At 38.7% G+C, this 26,877-nt stretch overlaps 1 long non-coding RNA gene across 1 annotated transcript; it reads left to right on the top strand.

Moving 5' to 3' along the window:
- Positions 1-2,306: 2,306 nt before the first annotated feature.
- LOC120756107 (uncharacterized) lies at positions 2,307-24,325 on the top strand. Its single transcript, XR_005702022.1, has 3 exons — positions 2,307-2,335; positions 2,575-2,754; positions 23,733-24,325. It is a non-coding gene; the product is annotated as an uncharacterized LOC120756107 (long non-coding RNA).
- Positions 24,326-26,877: the final 2,552 nt, after the last annotated feature.

The following is a 26,877-nucleotide window of genomic DNA, read 5'->3' as shown; positions in this document are numbered from 1 at the left end:
CCAGTCCTGACTGAATTCCAGGTATTAGGCAGGATGGTGCTGATCACATAATCACCTCAATCCTAGAGCCAGGTTAGTGTTTCCTATGCAGGACAGCATCTACCTCTGAGTGTGCACAGTGAAAAGGTGACCAGCTGGCCTCACCATTAGCTCTGAGCTCCCAGCAGGCAGGAGATTTGTGTCCCCTTGCCCTGCAGGAACCATCTGCAATCACATTCCTGGAGCTCCACAGAGGACACTGCTCTGCTCATTGTTGCCACTCTTGCTGAGATGCTCCACATCAGGAATGTGAGTGCAGCAGGACATGTACATCCCAAGTGGCACAAAAGAGGTTGATGTAGTACCCAATTACCTTCACAGTTGAAGCAAAGAGCCGAGTTGAAAAAGCTGTCATAAATATTTGCATCCTTAGCAAAGCTAATGGAGGAAGAGGAATGCTGTCTGAGAAGGGGAAGCAGTATATGGACAGACTTCAGAAAGGTAGGAAATTGCATAGGGGTGGGAGAGATTATTCAGAGCTACTAATCCAGTATGGAGGGATGATTTTCTTGTTGAGGAATGACTGGATCTCTTCCCAGTGGAAGTGTTTGTCTCTGGAGATAGACAGGGTGCTGGTAAACCACAGGTTGGGGCAAGGTCCTCCCTGCAGGCCTGCTCGTTCTGCTGTTTGGGACATTCAGCTGGCTGGTGCAGTTCCATCCTGCAGGCTCACAGATGGTAAAAGGACTCAAGCCAGACTGAATGCTTGCTGGGGACACAGATGTGCTCTGAAGATTGCTTTGGTATTTATGTGAAACAACTGCTTTTTATTAAGTGTTGAAACTAATAATAAATAATTACAAATTATATTAGTGTATTAAATTGTTGACATAACACCAACACAATTTTTTCTTAGGAAAGTGAATAAAAATATAAAGCCACATTACTTTATAAATGTTTTCATTAGTATTTATTACAATTACAATCAATTATTAAGCATTATGATGACTTGCTTGGAGACTGGATATATTTTTTTGCTATTATCAATAACTTTAATTACCAACTTTAAGTACTGGTTATTTCCCACACACATCCCAGGGCACTAATATTTATGAAGCATCTAAAATGCACAGTGTTTTTGGTTTGGATAGCTTTGTAGTACACCACAAATTGCTGAAAATAATTTCCTAGTTGTTAAGTGGAAATAGAAGCTCTGGGTATGTCTCAATCAGTTATGACCTAGCTTGGGAGATCTGGTTTATATTGTTCAGTAAGAAATTTATTTCTCCAAAGTTTTGTGCATCATATCCAAAATACCAAGAGGCCAGGTTTGCCCATATAACTGATTTTTATGTCTTTCATGCCATCAAACAAGAGATTGTATGCTCAAAAGCTTGCTGCCCTTACACGCAATTTGCCTAACAACACATAGTATCTAGAACAGGTTGCCCAGAGAAGATGTAGCTGCCCCATCCCTGAGAGTGTTCAAGGCCAGGTTGGATGTGGCTCTGAGCAGCCTGGCCTAGTGAAAACTGTCCTTGCCCACAGTAGAGGATTTAGAACTGTAAGACCTTCAAGGTCTTTTTCAACCTAAACCATTCCATGATTATCATCTCAAGAGCGTCTGTAGATTGTGATGGTCTCACTGTTGGACCTATAATTATTTCTGATGCTAACTTGGTTGGCCATACTACACTCTTATAGATGTCCAATACTTAGACTTATCACAAAGTATTCAGACAGTCTATTTTCAGGTATCTTAATTCATTAAATAGATGCATAACTTGAATGTATTATTTTGATTTGTCATCACAGGTCTTCATATCCTCAAATCTGTTCTCTAGTTCTTTTCCCTTGAGCCTCCTCTAGCATTTCTACACTCTGATCTCTCAGGTTGTTACTTCCAATTCCTTAGCTACCTGCCTGATATATTGTGCTTGGGACACACAAACTCTAACACAGAAGCATTTTCACTTCTCAATTGCCACACTTAACTTTGTGTGCAGTATCTCAGTAGAAAGGGGGATGCCTGGACAGCTGTACTGCTGGCCCCACCCTAACCTACCCTCTTCTAAGGTACTGCAGCATCCCCTGAACTCCAGTTGTCTCCACAGCCTTCCACAAGTCCTCTGCTGATAGGAGTAGTGGCAGATGGGTGTTGTTGCCATCCCTTCAGTGCTCAGGCAATCAGCCTGTGCCCTGTAGCCACGGTGAATGAAGGCATTAGTGAGAACACCTGAACTGATTTGGTGCTGATACTCAGCTGTTGAGCCAGTCATCAGACTATAAAAGCAGCGAGGTGGCTTAACAAAGTATTTTGCATATTACTTGGGAGCAAAGGCATTGTCTGTGCATGGTAGGGCTGCTTTATAGTACCTTGTAAAATGTTTTATGCTAGAGCAAAGCGTAGTTATTCTAACTTTACTAGAAGTAGTTAAATTTTTACACATTCTTAATAATTTCTGTTCATTTACTAAATGAATAGATTGTGGACGTTCTAAATAGGTTTGCTTGTCTGGAGGGAGTGAGGGAAGGGGTGTTACAGCTGAGCTCTTTTTAGGTTACTCATTTTTTTTCCTTGTATTTTCAACACAGAAATGAATGAGTTCCTCATGGAAGGTGCTCTGTGGACAACTCCTTTTTATCTTCACAAGTCCTGGAGAAACAACAGTGGATTCCCTTGCCTTACTTCACCCCTAGGCTGGTCCCCTGCATGTGTCTCTCACGTAAGGAGCTCTGTTTGATTGCTCTCCTTTTCTGTGGAGAAAATCCAAGGTGAGTGCTTGCTTCACAGGGGTGTTTGCCGCCCTCCTTTAGTTTTTTTATTCAGAGTGGTTAGTCATTGAGGAGGTATGACCAGGTCAGCAGATACAGATCTACAAATGTTGATCTGGTGTGATAGCTTATATTACCAACAAGTGTGCAATTTTGCTAATGGTATCTGAACATCATTTTAAGTTGAATATAACAGATTGTCTGGAATTTGCTATATAAGGTTATATATGATAAAATGTGCCTTGATTCAGCAGAAATATCATTTCATAAAATCAGTTTTTGTCATGCTTTTAGTCCTGATGAATTTACAGTAGTATTTTCCCTCTAGCAGAACTTGACTGAGATCTTTTGCCTTCCACTATAACAATTAAATTTCTTTTACACATTTTAACCAGTAATTTGTTGTTGCAGAGCACTTTGATATGCTCTGCTCAGATGGAAGATATTATAGAAGGATTTTATTGCTGTCAAAATGGAGTGAGTGCTAGAAAACATAAATAATAATTCAAATTTAGAAATAGCTTGGCTTTAGCTGTCTGTTGTTGCTCAATGCAGGACTGTTTAAAAGACTTGGTCACAATCTGGAGCCCTGCTGTGCTAAAAGTTGTATTGACACTGGACAAAAAGGTAGCACTGCTACGAAGTGCTTTCAGTTTTCCCACAAACACTTATGCAATTAAGTTGGAAGCTCCATTTGTTTGCTTGTTTTAGTGCTTGCTCTGGCTTTTTTGTTTTCTTCTTCATGAATGATAATGAAAACTTCTATTGAATGCACATGTTTTAACTGCCTAGCATACACTTAGACAACACGTGAAGGCTTTTTCCACTGAAGTTAAGGAAAACCCTTCTCTTCTCTTTTCTGCAGTAATTTCTTTCTTACTGTCTTACTTTATGTTCTTAACATATGTACAACAAATACGTAAAGCTGAATGAGGGTGAGTGCCACGGATAAGTGACTAGAAGTATATTTCAAAAGAGACATGGTCATCCTCAACCTCTTCTAAGCAGCCCTTACCTGACCTTCAAAATGAGAACTACAGAATGTAGCATTTTCAGATAAGGAAAAAAAGCTGTGGCTGTTTCACTGCTAGTTCTTGTGTTGTGTGGATAATTCTTCTGTAACATTGGAGGCAAAATTAGAAAACCAAAGTCATCCGTGATAACAAAGAAGGACAAACCTGCCCCTGAGGAAATTTATAGCAGGGGACTGAGACAGAAGAGTGAAGCATATTCATGATGCTAGGGTCAATCTCATTCACTTTATCTTGGCCCAAGCTGTGTTTCCACCTGTTGCTTTCTATGCCTGTGAATTCTTCAAAACTGCCCTAAGTATGAAAAAAATCTGTTTTGGTTTGCAAGCAGTATTTCAATCTTTTAGGCTCGGGGATACTTGTTCTGCTTATTAATTTTGTGCTTAAGGTGAATTCATACAGATGGTGAGATAGGGCAAGAAGATTTATGTTGAGATTTATTGAGGGAGCCTATTTTTCCCCTCCTGGCTGACATCAATAGGGTTGTGTGGTCTATTCACTTTGTCACAAAGTGCACCCTGAGAAAGTACAGAGAGGGCCCTGATTGCAGTCCTGCCTTCGAACAGGTCACAACTCTATTGTTCTGGAACAATTGAGGTTTTATAAACAAAGTCTGACTAGAAAGATTGTGAGTTATGACACTACAAAGAGCCTTGCTGAAAGCAAAGCAAGGCAAAAAAGAAACAGGGTAAGGCATAGAAAAATGCTTATACACAATAAGTTAAATCCCAGGTCCTGAGGAACATACTGATTCCGGAGGAACTGTGCTACCTTGCGGAATGCTGAAGTTGGTCTGTTAGTGTTTACACCACACAGTGTATATGCTGCATAATTACAGTGAAAATAAATGCACGAACACACAAGTACTTCAAAATCCGGTTACTACTGGCTTCAAAGGCATTGCTTGTATGCTTCAAGTTAGGCATAAACTTAGGCTTCCTGTTGGGGACCTGAAAGAAGCTGTGGATGATGTCCTCTCCCTGCATTGTCTATCACAGTCATCTCATGGTCCCTTAAATTAGTATTCCCAGTGGCCACCTGTTGCCTTTCATCATAAATTTAGCACTACCCCTGCAACCTCTCCCCTTGGCAAGGCCTGCTGCCTACTCATGTGGAAGTATTTTTGCAATACTGGAACTTACTCTTTTGAAGCATGGCTGTCTTTTCACTTGATAACATGAAGTACCTGGTGTAACAGGTGTCCTGTGGGTGTAGAGCAATGCAAGTGAGTAATGGGTGGAACAAGTAAAGGGTGCTCTGAGAAATCCAGAGCATGAAAGGAAGCCTCTTGAATTCAAGCACTCATGTGTTGAAGGCACAACACACGGACTTGTTTATGTGTGAAATTAAAATTAATTCAACTATGATAATTTGGTTAATTTATCTTTGTGCACAGATATTTACATGGTCTTTTTATCTAGGTATTATTCAGTAGAGAGGAAATTATAAGCATTTCAATTCATCCCACCCAAACCAAGAAACTTCCCCTCTTTGGTACTAGCCTAGAAACATTATTTTTTCCCCTTCTCTCTTGGAACTGTAGGTATCTGAAAAAACAAGCTCATATTACTTTGTTGTATGAGCTGCTAAAGTTTCTAATTTTGGTTGCTAGTGCCCAGAGGACGAGTAATCAGGCTATTAAGCTAATCAGCCTTATGTTGTAGTGCATCAACTTGATGAGGTTAGTGTTAAAAATCTGGCATAAGTATTTGCAACCTTCCTGTGTTGCTGGAATGTAATGCTTTTCCATGTGAAGATCAATTTAACAAGCAGAATTAATCCAAGACTAGGAGGAGAGAAGGAGGGGGGTCATGGCAGAAGGGGTTGAAACTCCGTGTACTAGACTTCTACCTCTATAGCTATGGCAAGTGATTATTACCAAATAAAGGGTTCAGCATGTATTGCAGTAAAGCAGTTGGTCAGAATGTAAGGCAATAACCATTTAGAAACTGCCACTTTTCTGCTCTTTTTAAACACATCTATAAGGAACATCCAAGAAGGCCACGTGCAACTTTTTAGAAGCATTATAATGAACTTGCTTATTTGTTAACAAGGGGATAATGGAAGTTTTAAAGTATCCTCCTGTTATTTTGTTTTGCTTTTTAACTAAATTTTAAATGCTTTTAAACTAAATTTTAAATAAGATGTGTTAGTTTATGATGTCTGCTTACTCAAAGTGTGTATTTAGATAAAAAGCAGGTAACTGGGACAAGACTGAAAATTAATTATACAGGAAAACATTGCAGTTCAAGTTTCTAGTAGCTGAACCCCAGACTCTCTTGGAATTACGTTAGTTCCAATGAGCATGTTTTTACCACAAAACTAGATGCCAGAGTTTCTGCACCATGCTTGTTTGAGGTGGGGAATGGAAGCTGTCCAGGTTTATCAAGCTGAATTTTGCATTCTGCAGCCCTAATCAGTCTGAAGCTAATTAGCAGCCTCTATACAAGAAGGCCACAAGTCATTAATCATAGGAGATGAGAGCAGTCCTGCCCCCATCCTTGACATTTCAAGAAAAGTTTTCTCTTGCACTCCTTTTTTTTGTGATGGGGCTTCAAAAGTCGCAAGATTGCTTTTCATGGTCAATAGTGTGTGAAGTAGAAGCCATGTCTTAATGTGACAGACAAGGGACCACTGTTCAAAGACCTATTGGACTCTTTTTTATTTCTTTTTCCCCCTTCTCCCTCTCTAAATGCAGTCCTCTAATAGAATAGAGTCAACTGATGACTTTATTTGCTTTGAGTTGAAGCATAGTTCAGCTGGGAATAAAAAGAAAAAAGTTTTAACAAGTATGATTTTTGTTAGAGCAAAACTCAAGATTTTTTACAAAGCTGCTTAGCTCTTTTTAAAAGTTACAATCCTTTCTTATGCGCAGCTAATGAGGAATGAAAGTCCTTTCACATGCCTAATACAGTTTAGTACAGTGTGTCTTGAAATCCAATGCTAACAGCTGCAGGCTAAGCACTAGGAAAGCCTTGCATGAAAAAAATATTACATTTCTTGAGGCTGTTGATCAAACTTCTTACAAACAACTGGGAGAAGTGCATTGAAATAATAGGTTTGTTGTCTTTAATGATGCTGATCCCCATGTGTTATATTTTATTCTCTGGGCAGAAGATGTGCAATTCTATCTGTGTTACTGCCACAGTAAGGAATAGGTGGTGTCTGTGTGCCTGATGCCTGTCTAGCAGGTCTTACTGCCTAGTTGTCCACAGCATGTCCTTGCACCTGTTGATAGCATCGCTGTTTCAGGCTCAGATGTTTACTACAATATTATGGCCATTTCAGAGCTTCTGGCTGGGACAGCTGGGAAGAAGTGGTGTTTTTGCTAGTAACAAACACGTTCATACAGCATTCTTTTGTTAGTCATTGAATTTTCACTATGAGCAAGACTGTTTTGTTGAAGGATAGGTTTTAGAAATATTTCTCAAAGACCTGAATGTCTCCCTCATGGCCTCTTTTTTATCCTATTGAGCTATATGGACTTTGCTGATTTACTTAAGCAATTGGGGTAGCAGAGCGCAGGTAATGGGCTTTTGTCTGTACAACTCTCCAGCACTTCCTTGTTCTACCAGGCTCTATACCAAACTCAACATCCATCCCTGTGCCTGGAGTTGTCCACTGCAGACTGGGAGCGGCTTTTTAGAAGGTGTTAGTTCAAGCAGAAAAACTGTATAGTGACAAAGCACTGCCAGCAGCCTGGGCACACCAAGATCTAGTGCTCCTCTATGAGCAATGCTTTGATTTGCTTATGTCTCCATTTGGAGAGTTAAAATGGTGTTGAAAGGCTGTTTGGTTTGGATTTTTGTCACTGTTATGTTAGTTTCTTTTCTTGTTACCAGTCCTTGAGATAAAAACTGAAAATTAGGAAAGAAAAGTTATATTAGGAGGCTCAAACTAATTAAACCAGTGCTCTGACTCTAGAAGCTCAGCCAGAAGCTGTCGATAGCTGTAACAGGGCTCTATCTTACTGCATTTACTTCTCTGAATCACTAGTAGATTTGGTCCTTGCACTGCTGTTCTATTTCAGTAAGAATGATGTCTTCAAGGTGCTTCTTGTGCATAATCTCTGCATCTTGGGAGGTCATGAGACGATCACTTTGGGTGACAACAGGGAGATTAACCCAGTCATGAGTCTATGGTCAAAAATTTAGCTCTAGATAAGACTTCAGAATGAGAAGGCCTGTGTTTTGATGCCTGCGTGGTGTACCTTTATGTGTTGTTTTCTTCTGGGACCAGGGTTGTGAAGCCCTGTTGACTACCACCTTTTCATTGTATTTTTATTTTCTCTCCCCTCCTTTAAACATGCATATTCCCATGCTCACTCCTTGCTTTCCAGTTTTCTGTTTCTGAAATGTGAACCCAGTGACATTCCAGCTTGCACCAGGCTTTCTGTGCTGGCCTAAGTGGGCCTGGAAATTAGGCATTCCTAACAGAAAAAGGCACCATGCAGAAACGTGAGCAAAAAAATTGTACGAGCACTGAAAGCAATTCCTCCTGTTGTATCAGTGAAACTGTACATACTTTGAAAAATTCCCCTAATATATCTTTAAACCATAGATCCATAGCACTGGTTATGGTCTAGAGTATCAGCTCTAACATTTCAATAAGAGGGCATTTTCTTTCTTTCTGTCTCTAATACTGGAGGGGGGTGGAGGTGGGAATATGACACGCATCTACATAAAAATAAATTTGTTGTGAAATCACATTAAGGATTTGGCTAAGCCCACACAAGCAGAGAGTTAAGACTGATATTCTGTCATTACCTCAGCTCATTACATCTTGGGGTTTTGTTACTCATGCAGTCTGTAAGATCACCCACTGTCTGGAGGATCCTGTATTACCTGGAAACAAAGGGAAGTGTTATGTTGTAGCTTTACCTCTGAAATTTCCTTGCTTTGCCAACTTTCCTCAGTGTTACCATAAAACAGTTCTCAGTGACTTATATGTATTAATGGCATTAATTAAACTATCAGCACAGCTGAATGGGAGAAAATGCGTCTTCTGAACTTGTTTCTTGAATAGGAGTAAATGCCTCATTAATCTTAAGCATCAACCCAAGAACACTGTGTTTGTTAGATAGAATAATAAATGACTTTACAGGAAATACACAATAGCAGATGCTGGAATGCGTCCATTCATTAGTCACTGTGCATAAATATCCCCTTATTTCCATGAAGAGACATTTAATGGAGGGCCAGTCTGACAAACATGTGCAGGCTTTCACTCACTCACCAAGAAAACGGAAGGGAGAAAATGTCATACAAATTTGCCTGCTGAACACAAAGTATCACATACCTTATGTGTGCTTTTTCTGCTCCTTGCCCATCTTTCATCAGATTGAAATGTGTGTTAACCAAGGCAAAACTGTTGGACAGGTTTTGGAAGCCCATAAGGCATTACAGTTATTTCTACTTCTTGGTTGCAAAGTCTGGGTCGCTGCTGTGTCACTTGGAGGCAATCACCAACTTTACTCAAAGCCCAGCTGAGTGTCTGGTGAAGTCAAAGGCAGGCTATTTGCTTCAGAACCTTACAAGAAAATATTGTTTGGTTTGTTTTTAATCATTGCTCCCAAGATACTAAGAAGCAAGCAAACAAGCCTATTTCAATGAATAAGAGTGAATGTAGAAAAAAGAAGTTGCTCCCCTCCCACAACCCCTGCTGTTAGCTTTTGTAAGCTTATACGTATTTCCTAGTCTTGTAAAGTAACCAAGCCAACGAAGCACCTCTGTGAACAGGTACAGCTACAATTATTCAAAAGAAAGTGAAGTCTGTATATTAATTGTTTTATTTTCTTCTCCGCATAATTGGTCAGAACTACTGTTTTTCTCAGATTGTTGATTGAATACACAAGCATATTAGATGTGTTACAGGAATGCCTAAATAATTTGCTTGGTATGTTCCTCAATACACACCATAATGAAATTTAACTAAAGGGTCACATTATAGCATAATTGTTCTTAGAACACATTAACAGTGTTTGGGTGTCATTATGTGTTTGAAGTCAGTCAGCTCTCTAAGCCTGAACTGACCAGAACTAGGAAACCTGGATCTATGAACAAATTCTTAAACTGGTGATTGCAGTGTCTACCAAAGGTATCAATGTCCTATACCAGCAGCTATCCCCATCAAGAAATCTTCCATCTAAGCATGCAGGTGCCTTGTGCCAATGGATCCTTCACAGGTGTCCCAGTATTTCTCACTAGAATAATAACCAGGGTGCTTGGCTTTGGGCCTGCACAGACTCAGCCTCAAAACATAAGGGAGGGCAAAATTTGGTTTCTTATCCTGGAAGTTTCTGAATAAGTATGGATTTGAAAAACTTTGATGCATGGTTTGGTGAATCTTCTCATCTGAACTGAGAGCTTGGCAATGCTTTATGGTATTGTTAAATCAAATGCTTTGGATCAAAATTTCAAGCTGGGTATTGTGGTAACTTGGGTGGTTTTTTTTTTCTACTGGCCTAAATTTGCAGTATTTGCTCATAAGTCCTACTTGAATGAACAAACATCAGTTTGCTTACAAAACTAGAGCCATAGATCAACAATGAGTAACTACCAAAGCTGAGGGAGGGAGAGTTTTGTTTCAAAGTAATATATAATGATAATAGCAGCCTAAAATTTCAGAAGTGACCAGTGAGTTTTGAAATAGAAAGTACCAGCAAGCTTGCTGTTTGTACATGTCTGTCATCTTGCAACTAGCCCCATTTCAGCTTGTCGCAAAAATTACTGCTAGGCTAATAGCTCACTAATAATGGCAGAAAATATTAGTACTTTATGAAGTGTGATGCAAATATAAGTTTCTAAGCAAATTTTACCATTAAAGATTCCAGAAGAGCGAAAGAATTTTCTCTTTTGTGATTATAAGTTTTCCTTCTCAGGTACCTTACATTTTTCCTGCATTATACTCCTGGTATGGTTTCATGAGGATTGGTACACCAGTACCAGGATTCACGTGTTCACATCCTTCAAAAATCTGTTGTGTACTACAATTATATTTCTTGGTGTACTACATTTATATTTCTATCCTAGGAGCAGCTACATTCCTATGACCAGCAGAAACCCTTTCAATATATACAACATTAAATTGGCTTATACTGAATATAAAACCACCTTAACGTTGATTAGACAGGTATGTGGGTAATAAAACGTGGCACTGCCCTTTTCTCCCAAGAGAACTCCTGCACAATGCTAGTGGATCCTTTCCACTGTTGTTCCTAACACGTCAGCTGTACCTGGAGCCAGAGAACTCCTGTTGGAAGAGAAGGGCCAGAATCATTCTTTACAACTGGAGAGCCGGGTGGGAATCCTCTGGACTCCATCTGGAACAGCTTTGACCAAACAAAGGCCCCAAATCTGCTTGCAGAGCAGTCGGTGGGAATACTGCCACAGCATTCCTTGGGAGAAACATTAGGCTTCGATTATGGTCACAGCAAGAGAGTAGTATATGTACAGCTGCCAAAAAATATTAACAAATAATGCTGAAAAAGCTTGTGTCTGCTTTCATTTCTTTTTGCTTTTCTTTAAGGCAAGTAGCAGAAAACATTTTCATCTGTCAGGAATGAGAACTAAAATAAAGGTTTAAGCTCCATCTGCTTCCCAAGACAGGTCAGAAAATTCATGGCTTTCGAAGTGCTCTGAGCCACTGTCCCCTCTTGCAAACACAGGATTGTGCAAGGGCCTCGACAGCTGCTGGTGCTGTCCCCCAGCCCTCTGGGTGAAGCCCAGCTTTGCTGATTGCAGCCCGCCTTGCCCTTTCCCCCCTCTTCACCACTGTGTTTACACAGGGACTGCTTTGAGCTTCTTTTATGGCCAGGTATGCTGTTAGAGTGAACTCAGCAAAATAAGTACGAGGTGTGGAGAGCAGGGGCCAGACTGTGGCCTGGAGTCTCTAAAGGGCTGAAGAGCATTGGCACGTTTTGGAGAGCCTTTTCTCACCAGAGACATCCTCCTTATGAATTTGATGCATCTGCTCTGTATCCTGTGTGTTAGCTCTGCTTTAACCTTCTTTTTATTCATATTTCACAGCATGTGTCCTCAGAACAACATTCTGCTGTTGAAATCTTTGATGAACTAGCTTTGTAAATCAGAATTACCTTAACTTGGGAAGAGAAGATAAGGCAGTGTTGTTGGTAATCAATTCTTTCTTGCCTGAAACAGATGTTTAGGCAGACTCTAGAAGATTTTGATTATTGAGAGGACTAGAAATTAAACAAAATATTGTACGGTGGGAAGAATAAACTGCAGAAGAGTTTCCTTAAAACACAGTGTGGACAGAGTAATTCCATTATATTAAAGGAAAAATTACATCAGTTATGTTCTATAGCTTCCTACAGTTATGTTTTATTTACAGACATTGAAGTCATGTTCCTGAGGTCAACAGGTTTTTGTAACATTAATTTCAATGGAAGTACAGTAATATTTTAAAATGCTTTTTCTAGAAGCTTCCATAAGTATTCCTTTTCCGTGAGGCCTTTTAGAAAGACTATAACGGATTTTCCTTCTCCGTAAGAATGAATTGAAGGCTGTCAGAGATGTCTCTTTGTTTGTTAATTTTCTAGCTGTGTAATCCAGTCTTTAATGCTGACCACAGTGTGAATGCTGAAGCCTTGAGTGTGGGCTGTTTTGTATTTCATCCCATGACGTTTCTTCTACAGGCTCCAAAGGAAACACCTTTTCCAAAGTGAAAAATGTGAAAGTATGGTGCTGCTAAGTCTAAAGGCAGGTCGGGATAATCAGTGAGGTGTGAGAAATAAGAGGCCAAAAGGAATGCTGCTGGTTCTTATGATTGAAAATGTTTTGTGCAGACAATGGTAAAAATGCAAGCATATAAATAGCTGCTGACAACAAAGAACTCATTGTAACTAGATTAAATGTCTTAGGTTTCTAATTCTATAAAGACTAGTCAGAAGCATATAAAAATTAGTGAGTAATTCTAGACTGATCAGTATCTTTGCATCATATCAGCCCAGGGAAGCAAATGTAAAACCAGATCATTCTGACTTGCGGGGTTTTAGATTCACTTTGTTTGCAGTTGCAAAGTGTGGCACAAACTTCAGAGCAATTTAGAACAAAGCTGCAGCATCCTTATATCTTAAATGATTCATTCCAGCTACTCTAGAATCATCAAGAGATTGCAATGGATGTAGAAATGAGTGAATTTCATGTCATGTCATTTGGAAATACCTTTCCAACCACACAAAGTGGAGAAGGGTACGTGTTTACTCACTCACTCCCTCCTTCTCTGTGCTTACAGCGGCAAGTGTTTGCGATCTCCTAACTGATCTGCCAGTTGTCTTTAAGGCAAACATCAGGGTACTCTGAAACATAGAGACGAGAAAACTTGCTTGGGGTAATGCAGGGAGAGAGAAGAGCCTCAACTGAGCTGTTTGGCCTAGGCTGGTTTGCTAGGGTGTTGTAGGATATAAGGACCATCTGTGGTGTCTGAAGACCTCAGAAAGAGGGTATACAATCCCTATGTACTCAACTTCAGATCAAGTAGGTGAGAGAGACTGTGGTAGAGGTGTATCTAAATGCATTTGGAGGAGGACTCCTACCCTCTACTCGTGGCTCTTCAGTGACTCATTACATGGCTCAGAAAAAATGGTGTGACGCTGTGCTTTTGATCTTTATGTATAAGCAAATATGCATTCACTTTGCATATTTGTTTTGCATAGGCAGTTGGCTTGCAGGATTAGCTGTGGTGTGCTCTTGCAAAGAAACATACAAAGAATTGCAGCTGTGCATGGCAAGGTATCAGTGGCAGGCACTACATAATTTGCATGGAGAGTGCTGACACTGTGATCTCAGTGTGCTGTGCTTTACATCTTGATCCCACCTCTGCTTTTAAGTGCATATCTATCAGTCTAGTTGTGCTGGCTGTCAAGCAGTGGGTGAGCCATGCTCTTGCTGTGTCTGTCTACCTTCTAGAGCTAAACCCTCCCACTTCTGCCCTAGGAATTCAAGGACTGACACAATCCACACCTCTGATATGAAAGTAGGAAAGACAAGGCACTCTGCTTCCACATCTCCCCACTCCGCCCCTCATGCAGCACAGAAGCGCAAATTAAGTCTGAGTCACATTTTGACTTGAATTCAGCAAAGCACTCACTTGGGCTTGCTCTTAAGCATGTGGGTAATCTGCTGCTCTTGAGCAACTTAAACACACCGTCTTTAGGGGGCACTAAGCATGTGTTTGGATACTGAAACGGGGTCTTGGGGGTTTTTTAAATAAATTCATGCCTAGCTATAAGTACAAACAAATGTTAGTGTACATGGTTAACGATGCTCTAGCTGGAATTGCTCATCCTTGCATCTGTACATCAGAGTGTAATTTTAATTAGAGTTTAATTATCTTTCCATTTATTTTCTTCAGCAAGTAAATTTATACCTTGCTGTAAGTTTTCTTGGGAGTATAAATTAAAATAACATTAATAACATTATAGCTTTCCTAATTTGTGTATCTACATTTATTTATCTGTGGTTTTTTATTAGTCATAATGAAGCATGTTTGGAGAAATTGTGTAACTAATCTATGTATGGAAGAAAATAATGCTAAACAATATCATTATAATAATGAGAGAGTGTTTCTGATTTACTGAATAGAAATAATAATATAAATTTGTGATTAGGGTTTTTAATATATTTTAAAAATTATTTTCATGGACAGTTCCCTGCATAATAAGCATGTAAGTAAAAAAAAAAATCTAAATCTGACCCTGGAAATGAAATTGTTCAAAAGTGATATTGAATTTTTTTTGTTCCAAATTCACATCTTAATGCAACCTAATGTCAACCTAATTTATAATTATTTAATAATTCATTATGGAAATTAATTTCTTCTGGAAGGTATTTGTGGGAAGAAGTTTGATATGAGCATTTTTACAAACTTAGGGAAGATGGTTGTCTTAAGTTTTTCTACTGGAGCGAGTTATTTCTTAGACATAATGTCATATCCTAAATAACTTAAAAATTTGTATTTCTGCTGAAACATCTTGAGTCTGAATAAATGCTTTAAAATCATTCATCAATATAAGATGATGAGACAAGTGGAAAACCAGTATGAGCCTCACTGTGTACAGCAGAAGCCCAAGGGACAAGGAATTTAGGCAAAGTAACCAATAATTTGAATGATCAAATTTTTGTACGCTTTACTTAAAATATCTTAAGAAGTCATTTTATCTGTACTGGACATGGATAAACTTTTTCTGCATATTTTTTTTATTTTTTCACCACTCTGTGAATTATTTCAAAGCTTTACTTAGCCAGCATCTAGATCACAATGGGCAGTTCTTTTGTGTTACTTTGCTTTGCACGCTTGTGTCAGCTGGCCCTCACTCCTCTGAAGCATCTAAAAGCTTGCAAGACATTTTCTCCTTTTGTTCTTCAATTTTCAATAGAATTTTGGATGGCTGCTAATGTTCTTGTACAGAGAGTCTTCTGAGATGTACATCACTCAGAGAATGATAAACTATCTACTCCACCCTCCTTTAGTTTGTACAGTATAAAAATATTCTCTTGGGTTTTATTTTTTCCCTCATTCTCCTTTAAGTCTTTCTTGCATCTCCAAAATGTCAAGCCTTTCTGCAGAGTTAGTGAGTAATTTTCTGCTTTACTTCCCACATGGCAAAGTGCCTTTCACTGACACGATAGGTAGTCATAGGTGGTCTCTGCAGAAGTCGCAGGATTCCTGTTGTGGTGTCTAATGGTGGACCAGGTACTGAGGGATTAGAGGTGCTATGAGGTGCCAGGGACTAAAACTAATTGTTGTGACTGCTTTTCTGCAGACTGTTTTTAGACCAGAGGATGTCACTGGGTTGAGTAATATGGCTTGGAACAGTGAAAACCTTGTTAGGAAGGTAGAACCAACCCACCAATGTGCAAAGTTGCTATTTACCAGGATTGTGTTTTCTGTTCTGCATGACCAGAAAGTTATGGTAGCATGGGTGATGAACTCTGCTTTGTAATTTTAGAACTCTGTTAGAGTCCTCCTTTGACTAAATCCCATGTTATATTCTTCCAGGCAGTCACGATGTTGACTATGAAATAAGTGTGTTGCAATGATAACCTTACACTTAACAAGAGCCCCTGTCTCCTATAAGTGGCAAGGTAGTCTTTCTGTTTCCCAACTTAATGTAGCCATTTTGCTTTACGTTTCTTCAGAATAGTGTAACGCAGAGCAGAAACTGGCTAAACCAGGTTTACAAAACTTTTCCAAATGTTTTAATCATTTTCCCTTTCTAAGCCACACAAATCTTGCCTTAGGCACCATTCCTAAAATAAAATTAGGCTTCTGAAAGATTTATTGGCCGCTTTTGGAATTCAGCGTTCAGTTGTCTTTTGCTTGCTCACATAATGAGGCAGTTGTGAAACTCTGACTCAGGGGTGAACTAAGCCCTCTTCAAAACGGGGACAAACGAGAATGTGCGGTCACACATATAACTTCATCATAGAACTGAGTCTCTGTATGCAGTACAGAGTGGGCTAGACAAGGGTTTTGTACAGCATCCCTGGCTGCCTGCTCCATCCGCTCCTCCTGTATTTGCTGGGGGCCCTGCTGTACTCTACAGGTACTCATGAAATGACTGATACTGTATATGGAGTCACAAAAGCAAGTGGAGGCAGGTCTGTGTGGTCCCTAATGATGACTGCCCTGTCCCCTGACACAGCTTGTTCTTCCCTGTAGTGACATTCTGATCTTTCTTATTTAATTGCCTCTGTGTTGGCTGTGGTTCGTAGTAGGGGGTGATTAGAGAGCCATGTTTCCCTGCTGTGTTAAACAGTCTTGTCTTAAGTGAAGTGTACCCAGTGCATTGCATTTAGTGTTGTATGTGTCACATAGGAAAGGTCTTACAGCAGCATTTGAAGCCGTTTCAGTTGATTGGAGCTAAAAGACCAGAAGTTCCTGCTGCTACTGCCACTCCCAACTCCATGCAATTTCAATGGGCTGTTTTGCTGAAATCAGCCCCCCTCTGGGCTGTTTACTCATCAAAACTGGTTTTGCGATATAGAGGCCATCAAATGCATTTCGCAACGTTGAATAAGCTTCAAACTACATCCAGGAAAGGGTGTGTATTTGTGCATGCAGCCTAAGATGCTTTTTCAGTGAAGTCTTTCAATAAACACTCTGAAAAGTGCTGGGTTTTTCCTGAGCAGTGCTTGCCATAGGATTGATTAGATTCAGGTGGCTTAAAGGAAGTAAAGCTGTTTCTACACTGCACCTAATTCTTTTCCTTTGTCTTCCTTTGCAAACACAAATAACTAATGCAGGCAAACAGTAAATTGCAGTGAGCAGTGGAAGTGCTAAATGGTAGCAACACTTAAAACATTGCTGAAATTCAAAAGAGCAGCTGTTAGACATTTAAACCTATCATTCTCTTCTGAACATACATCAAATTTACTTCATAGCACTGTCATAAAAATGTATGAGAATGTAAATGCTTGAGTGACCCATTAATCTTTTGAGTAGTAAACATAAAATCTTCTTAACCCCAGTGATGATATAACCATACTTTATTTTGAATGAAGGCTTTATCATAGAAGTGAAGATGTTCTGTGTCTTTCTGTGATGTATAAATAAGAGCAAATTAATATTAAAGTCTGATGTCTATGAAAAGTGTGCCATTATATTGATTGCAATATGAAGATATATGTAGTGAACAAAGCTACACTCAATTTCTGATGAGCACAGAAAATCTAATAATAAAGACACAAAGAGTGTAAGCTTGTTACTCATTGATGGCAGTCACCAGTCTGATGCTGTTATCATTATTATTTACTAACTAACTCAATAATGAGTGTTTGTTCTTACAGAATTGTCCATAAACCCTTCATTTTTATGTGTGTCAAATGATAAACCTGCCTTCTAAGCTGTCTTTGTGGTGAAAAGACACCCTTAAATATTGAAAGTGTTGGTTGTTCATTTCTATGTATATGCCAGTTAGTTTGTCTCAACCAAGTAAACCTACCACTTACATCATGGTGAATTCTGCTTGAATATGGAGCAGGAAAAAAAAAAAAAAGGCTAAATTTGGGAACACTACTATTTGATTTATTCCAATCCTTCTGTATTCCTACCACTGCCTCTTAAAGCCATGTTTGAAAAAAACATTCTGACTAGCCTTTAAAGGGAAAAGGTACTGCTCATGAACAACATACTGCTTTTGTTGAAGAGCTAGATTTAGCTTTGATAGAAGTAGGAGAAATTGCATTAAACTTCTGAAGTTGTCCAGTTCAAAGCATTGTGCCCACAGGGTAAAAAACTGGGAGAGTTGGAAAACTTCTATTAAATAATCAGTTTCATCTTCCCATCCAGCTAGGATTGTTTCCAGCAGTACACTGAGATTTCTTAAGCAATGGGACTTCGTGTGTGGGGAACTTAATTTATTCGTAAGTCATTTGAAATATGTCCAAGTAAGCATGGGAAAACTTATGTCCATCAATTCCTAATGATATTTGGAGATGGAGGTGATTCCAACAGAGAACAAAAGGAAGAGGGAAGGATAAAAATGATAAACCAGAGTTTAACAGAGTCAGATGAGCTGTACTGGTTTAACTAGAGAAGCAAACTAGCTACCATGCTACATACTTCATGACAGGCATAATAAATTATATTAAAAAATTCTAATAAAAAGAAATTGCTACTTTTGAAGAACACCATATCATGTTAACTTTCAATTTGAGACAAAGTTTCTCTTGGTGAACAACAAATAACAAGGCGTAGGGGTCTTGATGATAAGTCAAAAAGATTATCTGAATTTTAAAAGCTTACCTTAAACTGAAAGGTAGATTGCAAAACTTAAGTCACAGGACAGAAGCAATACATCAGAATGTAATCAGCCCAGAATTTCATGTATTTTGGGATCCCCTCCTCCCAAAAATGGGTTTAAAGTTAAATAGAAATATTATTGGCACAATTAATGTATCTAGTAGTCTGTCTCATCATCTTTCTTTGATATTTGTATTTAAAATACCTTATTACTGCTGCACAGGTTTGGAGCAAAGGGCTGCATGAAGGAAAATTGTTGAGGAGAGATGGTGTAGTGGAGAGTGGGTTGGGTAGCAGACCACATACTCTTCACCAGCTCAACCAGAGGCATCAGAGGCCAGGCTTACAGTATATGCACTTGTACTGTAGCACAAAGTCCTACAAAATCAGGTCCCAGCAAATTGGAATGACCTGGGGTGGAGGGTAAAAGGCTGTTCAGTGAAGTGATGAAAATGTAAGTGAGAAAACTAGTTTTTCTGCTAGGTTCCTCAAATCTTCCCACACACTAGACTTCCACTTCTATTTTGCAGTCTGAGAGAGAAGGGAAAAAACTTCTTCCCATGCAATGCACTCTTCCTTTGCCACAGCTTGGAATGTTGTTGCTCTCAATTCAAAACAAATAATACTGTTCTTTATCTGAGGGCAGGAGAATCAGTTTTGGCTACAGAACAAAACAAAATTTTATTCTTCACTATTTTACACTCATTACTTTCATAAAGTCAGAGTTACGATAGTTCTGACTTGACTCATGCTTTTTCAAACGACTCCTCTTACTCTGTTTTGGTACCTTGTGATTAATTTGGGTGAGAAATTAGGAAAACATGGTTACATGTTGCGCTGAGTATACATAGAAAATCAGTGGAGTGTTGAACAAATGGTATTGTTGTAAGACAAGTTTTATAGAAGAATAGCTACTCATTTTGACTTTGTCTTCCCAAAACTGTTCAAATGTATTTAATGCTATTGCAGTATTCGTGCTGTATGTAACTACATTCCTGGGGAAATTCCCACAGATCTTTCACTTTTTGAATAAGCTTGTATGACTCATAGCACCTGCAGGATATGGCTAGAGATGTTAGAACACCTGCCAGTGAGGTTAGGGACAACTTGAACATACTTGATGAGGTACTGTGAGGTCTAAGCCAGAACTATAAATGAAATGTCTCTGAGATTAAGACTGCAGTACATGAAGAAAATGCAAAAGATGGGGCCTTAAGAAAGGACAGGTTCTAGAGGTAGCAACGTTGTTACAGGCACTGAAGAGGAGCAGTTCTGCCTTCTATTTACCAAAGTTTTATTTCCCATAAGAAAAAGTTTCTTGCTGGTTGATGGTGGTGTTGCAGTCCTTGAAAGCTCAAGTAAAAATGTTGCTCTTACAGGAAAGACACTCATGAATACTACAGCATATTCATTAACCAAAAGCAAAGAACTGCAGATAACAAAATAGATCTGACCTAACAAGCCTTTGCTAAGATCATATTAATAAATGACAAAGCTGTCTGAATTTTGATATCAATCTTTCACACACACTGTAATTGAGACTGAGGTTTGATAGCCAGTGTATTCCTGAGCCTCCACTTGGGCGTGTCAGAACTTGCATGATCTGCGTAGACTTTGGTGATGTGTGTTTATTGAAGACATACATATTCTTCTGTTGCTTATCGAAGGGAGAACTCTAATTTAGAATGAGCAACAGTACTTAAAAATGTGCAGCTCTTAAAATAAATGCTTTCAGTAGACTACTGTGTCATACTGGGAAGAACTTCCTCTTAGTGGCAGTGCAATTAAGTGTAGAGATATGCCTGATGCTTCCTGCTGCAGCCAGGCTCATGTCACTGCACATTACTTCTTCAAGCAGTGTCTGAGCTCTGCTCTGAAAGATGGCTCGGTGGCTTTTTCCCTCAGCCCACTTCACAATGGAAGAGCCCTTGAAGAGAGCTAAAAGTTGCCCCTTTGCATTGTGAAATCAGATAATTCTCCTAATGCATATGTGAATGCAGGATCAGTTTAACACACACACCCCCCTGTCAAAACATCACTGCAACTGTGCACAGTTATTCTCCTCTTGGGTGCTTTCCCCAAAGTGCCACAGGCCTCCCTCATGGTATCTTGTCCCTTGCTGAAGCCACAGAGTCAGTGTTGCTGAGAGGTGTCTAGGGCAGTGCACAGAGCTGGAGTGGTCACTGGGCATCCTGACTCATAATTCTGTGAATGAATAAGGCAAGCAAATAGGGAAGAGCTTTTGATTTCTTTTGATTAAAATGGAGTTTGTATGAGCTCAGAAAAGCCTGAACATCATTAACATAAAGATACTATCTAAGATAGATTCTTGGACATTCAAGGCTCCATAAAAATGCAGCTGTTTCTCTCAGCTATGTATTTTCAATATAGTTCTGATTTTCTGTTTATTTTTTGATTACCCCAAGCAAGCCACACCAATGCAGACAGAAACCCAGATGGTCCATAATATATTGAGAAGAACACAAAAGGAAACCTTTTTCTCACTCTTGCCTATGTGTTTTTCATTCCCATATTGCAGGAAGAACCTGTCTTTTCTTGCCCATCTCTTTTACTAGCTAATATAGAAAGTTATTGAATGTATTGACTGTCTTGAAGCTCTTGGTAAGTACTACTCCATGGCATATGTAAAAACTGCTGTGGCTCCCTGTTGAGTATTAATTCCTTTTTCTTTCTTTCAGACATTTTCATTTTGTTTGTGGGTTTTTTGATTCTTTTCTAGTCGCCTTCTAGAGTTACTCCAGACAAAGAGCTAGTAGAATATTTTAATTAGATATAGGGAATATTTCTTGAAAGCAAAAAATCATGTAAACATGAAAGTTTAGATCAGAAAACTGAACCTTAAGCTTTACACCTGTCTAGTCAGGAAATAAGACTTATTTAAAGTTTGAATTCAAAACTGCTCTCAGTTCAGTTCCTCTCTTTCTTATCATATCTTTTACAATGGAATAGTTTGAAACAAACTGTTTAAGACCAATAACTCTGCAGAAAGTACGTAGCTGGAAAATGTGAATTACAAGTAAATTAGAGAAAATCGCTATCTGCTGGTGTGCAATTTGCTTGAATACAAAAAAAAAGTATTGAATATGTTACTTGTATGAATTATTTTTCCATTATAAATTGATGCTCTGCTCTTCTCATGGAACTGAGCCATATAGTATTTATCATTTTCTCTTTCTGTGCAGTTTATTAATATTAATTTTTTTCAGTTTCTCCTTACTTGCAAATCCTTCTTTTTTAAATTATACAACATCTGCAGCTAGGTAGAAATATTTATCACTTGAGAATATAACAAGAAGATATCTGAAGAGTGAGATTGGAGAACAATTGCTGATTGTGTCACTGATGCTGCAAAATTTAGAAATACTAAATCTGAAATATAAATTTACAAGGCATAAAATAGCTTACCAAAATAATAAAGCTTCTCATACCTACTACTCACCTGAAGAAGTAAGTTCCTGTTTCTAGCTAGGAGCACATTTTTAAATTAGCCTTCACTCTTGTTTGTAAGCAATGTACAGGGCTGCTGTGCCCTGTGAAGATAACCCTATCCATCGCAATTCGTGTTTTCTCTGTAGGGGATAATATTTTTTCATAGTCTGGAGAGATTAGAATATGTTTAGAAATCAATTGTATAGGTTTCTTCTCATAAAAAACCCAAACCCCAAACCTAAAGAGGGGTGACTCTTGCCCAGATGTATCTTTCAGGTTTCAAAGGTTAAGATTTAGACTTTCAAAATCCCATTCTAAAATTCTGGAGGATATCATAGCTAATTTGATCATCGCTGAAAAATATGCTTATAGGTTGAAGCCAAAAGGTGTTGTTTTTGTATTTTTTTTCCATTGGAAACCAAGAATGACACCAAGCATATACCTGGGGGAAAAAACAAAAAAGGGTTAACAGTATTAAGATTTTTCTAACCACATGGCCTTCCCTTGTAGAGCTATGGCATCAGAATTATAGCTGGGTAGGTTGTTCCCACATTCTCCTGACCAGATTCATCTGATCAACCTCTTCAAAGGAAATCAGACCCTCTGTAATGAGAACTTAAAATTCTCTGCCCACATTAAAACTAGTTGACTTAATGAATTTAGCCACCTTTTATAAAAAGGATTTGATTTCTGTCCAGAAGATCCATAGAAAGCGTATATCCTGCTGGTCCTGAACTCCTAAGTGAATCTAGTTCCATATATGAAACTGAGTTTTGCCAGAAGGTCAGAATCAGGTTTAGAAGTGAAGGTGCAGACAGAGCTCTTGGGACCATGGTGTAAGAAGGATCAGGGATGCAAACTGTCGATTTAGATGGAGCAATGGGTGAAGTTTGCAGATCTGAAAGCTTCTAGATGTGTAGGCACCATTTCCATGGCAGTTGCACGCTAAGTTAAACTGGTGCTATGCTAGTAAAAAATCCTTGGTCATTTTCACTTCTGGTTTGCTATGTGTGGCCATTAATGAAAATCATGTGTTGGAATCAGTCTGCAAAAAAGAGATGTTTGCAAATGTTGTTGCACTGACAACAGTTCCAAACCATGCCAACACTCATTGCTATTGCTCTCTGAGTGCTTAGTCACTCTGTTCCTGTACAGTCACTGAACAACCTCACTGTGTAATAAATGCCTATTTCATTTTTTGTGTGCCTATCATACTCAGAAATTCTGGAAAATCATTTGCAAGGCAGGATCTGAGCCATCAGCTGACTCCACTGGGACACGACTCCTTAACTTTTTGATGTATGTACAGATGAAAGTCCTTCCATGAGCAATTGTTTCCAAGCATAAGGGTGTGTGAGTGAATCATTCCTCACAGTAATGACAAAACACAGTCCCTTGTGAGCTAGCTAGCCCTTATACGTTCACTATATAAGATGCAATTTTTTTCAGCTAAAACTTAATGGGGAATCTGGGGTACATGCAGTGTAATTCCTCAGAACTTTTTGCAAGAGCACAGTGGAATTGGCAGTCATCACAATTGTCAGGATGTCAGCTGTGCAGGATGGCATACCTTTAACAGGTACTAGTTTAATAGTAGGCACATTTATTAGGGTTTATTAGTGATTCAGAAGGGGAAAATGCTTCTAAATTAAAAACTCTAATCACTTCTTGCTACAGCCTGCCTTTTCCATAGAATGTTCTCAATAAACACATTGACCCAATTCTCTCTAGGTGCAACTTCTCCAAACATGGCAATACCTCAGAGAGAGCCATCACTTGTGATTTGACCTGTATTTGTCAGTGCAGTGTCTCAGTGCACTGGGACTAGAAAGGAAAAGAATGAATACTAATATTTTGGTGTCATGGAGAAGCCTGCCTGTCCTGCTTCGTCTTTCAAGATACATATATTATGAAGAGATGTGGTAATAGGTAGCAGAATCTCTCTCTTACCTGCAGTCGAGCCACAGTTACAGTTTTCCAGTTCTTGTGTTGATGACTTGTAAATCTGTTAGCTGAAAGCATGCACCTCTTCTGGAGGAAATGGCAACAAGAGTGAGGGGATTTTCATTTGACTTCTATAGAGAAATATACACCAAAATGTATACTTTCTTGGACCACAGAAAATGTTAAGGAAATGTCTCAAAGTAATGTTGAATCTGTAACAGGAGTAAATCTGGACTACTTTCTTCTTGGAAGATTTTATCAACTTCTGTTAAACAGTCATCCCCTAAACAGACATCAAGTCTTTATGCATGTGAAAAAGCCCATGATTGGACTACTTGTGTTGAGATCATAATAAAATATCTGTAATAGAGGGACTCTTATATTTTAAAGTGAACTTTGAGGATTTTAGTTTTGATATCATCTGCTGCATTTTTTTGCCACTGTATCCAGATACTCTAGGACTGTGTCTAAGGACATCTTAAAAATTTTGACTTTGGCCAGGGAATAGTTCCTCAGTTAGTTCTCTTTTGCCTCAAGCCAACCGTTAGTGCAGCAAAATTTGGATTAAAATCAGTTTCAACAAAATGGATGCCAATCAGCTGAGTGTGGAGTAGTTTAGAAGTCCAGTCTGCAGTCTCATATACCATCTCTGGCAGAAAACTTATTTTGCCCCTTCTTCAAATTGTAATATGACTCTGGAAAAGAACTTTTCTCCACCCTCCCCGTGCACCTATATGGCACCTAAATGAGGGTTTTAGAGACTAAAATGTTTGGGAATGAAAATCTGGAGTAAATTGAAAAATATTGCACAATTATCAAATTAACAGGGTTTATACCTTGTGATCCAAGGAATCTGATTCTCTCAGCCAAATCAGTGAGTACAGGATTGCAACGTCTCACTTAGCATTTGTAACCAAAAATTGTTTTATCCTTTTTTGCTCATCCTCACTGTACTGGATGATTGATGGTTTATTGTAATCATAGACCTGTATCATAAATCAGAAGATGAGTGTTTTCAATAACAGCTGGCAAAATGTATCTATGTTGTCCTACAGTCCTGTACTCTTTGTCTCTTTATTTCTTTGTTGTAAACCTAAGCCTCATTATTCGTTCGCTGCTTAAAGATACAAGAGTAGCTCTTCTCTGGGTGGTACAGAGAAATTAACTGGCTTGAAAAATAGATCTTCACTTTATTACTTGCACTCACAGAAGTGACAGGTGTGTCACCACCATCCACATCACTCTGTTCTACCAGATAAATGGTAATTTGTAACTGTATTTTCTATTTTAGCCTTTTCGGGAAGAGGTGAATATGATGATAAAAGAAAACGTTGCATAAAATATCCCAAAGCTGTGAGACCAAAAAAGTCTGTGTGCCTGGTTTGCCAAGTGAAAAGCAGAGAGATCTCTTCTGGCAAAATAAAAGCATTAAAATGTCTGGAATCAATTGAACTTCTCTGTATTATATAGGCAATGAAGCAGCATACAGGAAATGTGCTGAATCACTTGCTGTCCTTTAATATACCACTATATAAAAGGTCTTAGCCCAGACTCAGTGGTGTCTTCATTTTAGAGGCAAGCAATTAACTTAAAGGAAAACTGTAAAACATGTCTTTCCTATTCCACTTTTGTACATTACTATATATTCAGGCTGATAGAAAGAACCTGGCTCAATTCATTTGCACTTAGGGGTTATATAGCGTATTAATGCTGAGAACAATTGCGCAAATCCATGCAAGGAGAAATGATAAATGGATTTGTCTTTTCTTACATGGTGATTTGCTAGAAAGTTCTAAGATGTGACTTTTAAGATCACAATGCCAATAAACCCTGCCACGTTACACCTCTACACTGTATACGCAAATTAAGTTTTTCTTCAAAAAACCCATAAAAATAACAATAATTTACTGATTTGCTATTAGCAGTAATATTCTTTTTCAGTATTCTACCTTCCTGCCTTCATGTTACCTCACCAACAACTGTGCTGGTTCCTGTGCTTTGCTCAGAGAAGTGCAAGCAAAATGTAAGTGGAGGAGTAGAAAGAATAACTTTGATTATTATTCCCTCTTGCCTCAGCAGCTACACTGTAGTAATGCAGTGTAAATGTGATATATCTAATTTCAAATTGCTTGTGGTGATGCATGAAGCAAGTGGCAATACAGCTGACATTGGGTCCACATTTCCAGATGAATTTTTGGGGGGTGGGGAGAGAAGTACCAGGTCTGGGGAGTCTTTATTCTAAACTACAACAGTAAGATGATCTATTTATGTTATTGGGAATAGGTTTGAAATTACACCAAGTAGGTTTGTAATTATAAGTGGTTATTAACAATTTATTAATATTTCTGGATGGCTAACTGGAGATACCTTAAAGCAGAAGCTGCTGAGCTCTTTGATCAGAAAGGAGCACCCAAATTCACAGCTGATTTTTCAAAACTTAACCTAGGTCTTTCTGTAGCGTTTTGAGATTAGCCCAGATGCATGCATTTGTGTGACTTTGAGGCGATTGTGTTGTAGACTGCTCATAACTATCCTGCCTTTTTTCTTTCCTGAAATCCACACTACCCATAAAAGAAAACAGTTGAAATTCAAACTGAAATTGTTTGTGCTCATGATGTAGGGAAATTTATTTACCTATATAGCTTTCAAGCACAAGATGGAATAAATCTCTTGTGATCTTGAGAACTGCATAAAAGTGCATAAACTTCTGTGTATTTTTCTTTTAGGGTCTTTAATATCTGTTTCAGAATTGAGTACTAATTTTAACAAGTTCACCTTAATGATTCATCAGGAAATAGAAAATGAAAGAGCTCTCATTCCCAGAATGAAGGGGCAGAGAAGGAACACCCACATAAGTGAACTTCATTTTAGTTTTTACACCTAGAAAATGGCAAGTTTAATATATCACTTAGCAGAGGTTAATGCCAACTGT

Source organism: Hirundo rustica, chromosome 8 (genome assembly GCF_015227805.2).
Source record: "Hirundo rustica isolate bHirRus1 chromosome 8, bHirRus1.pri.v3, whole genome shotgun sequence".
In the NCBI taxonomy this organism is placed as follows: Eukaryota; Metazoa; Chordata; class Aves; order Passeriformes; family Hirundinidae; genus Hirundo; species Hirundo rustica.
This window is presented reverse-complemented; position numbering and strand designations above follow the sequence as displayed.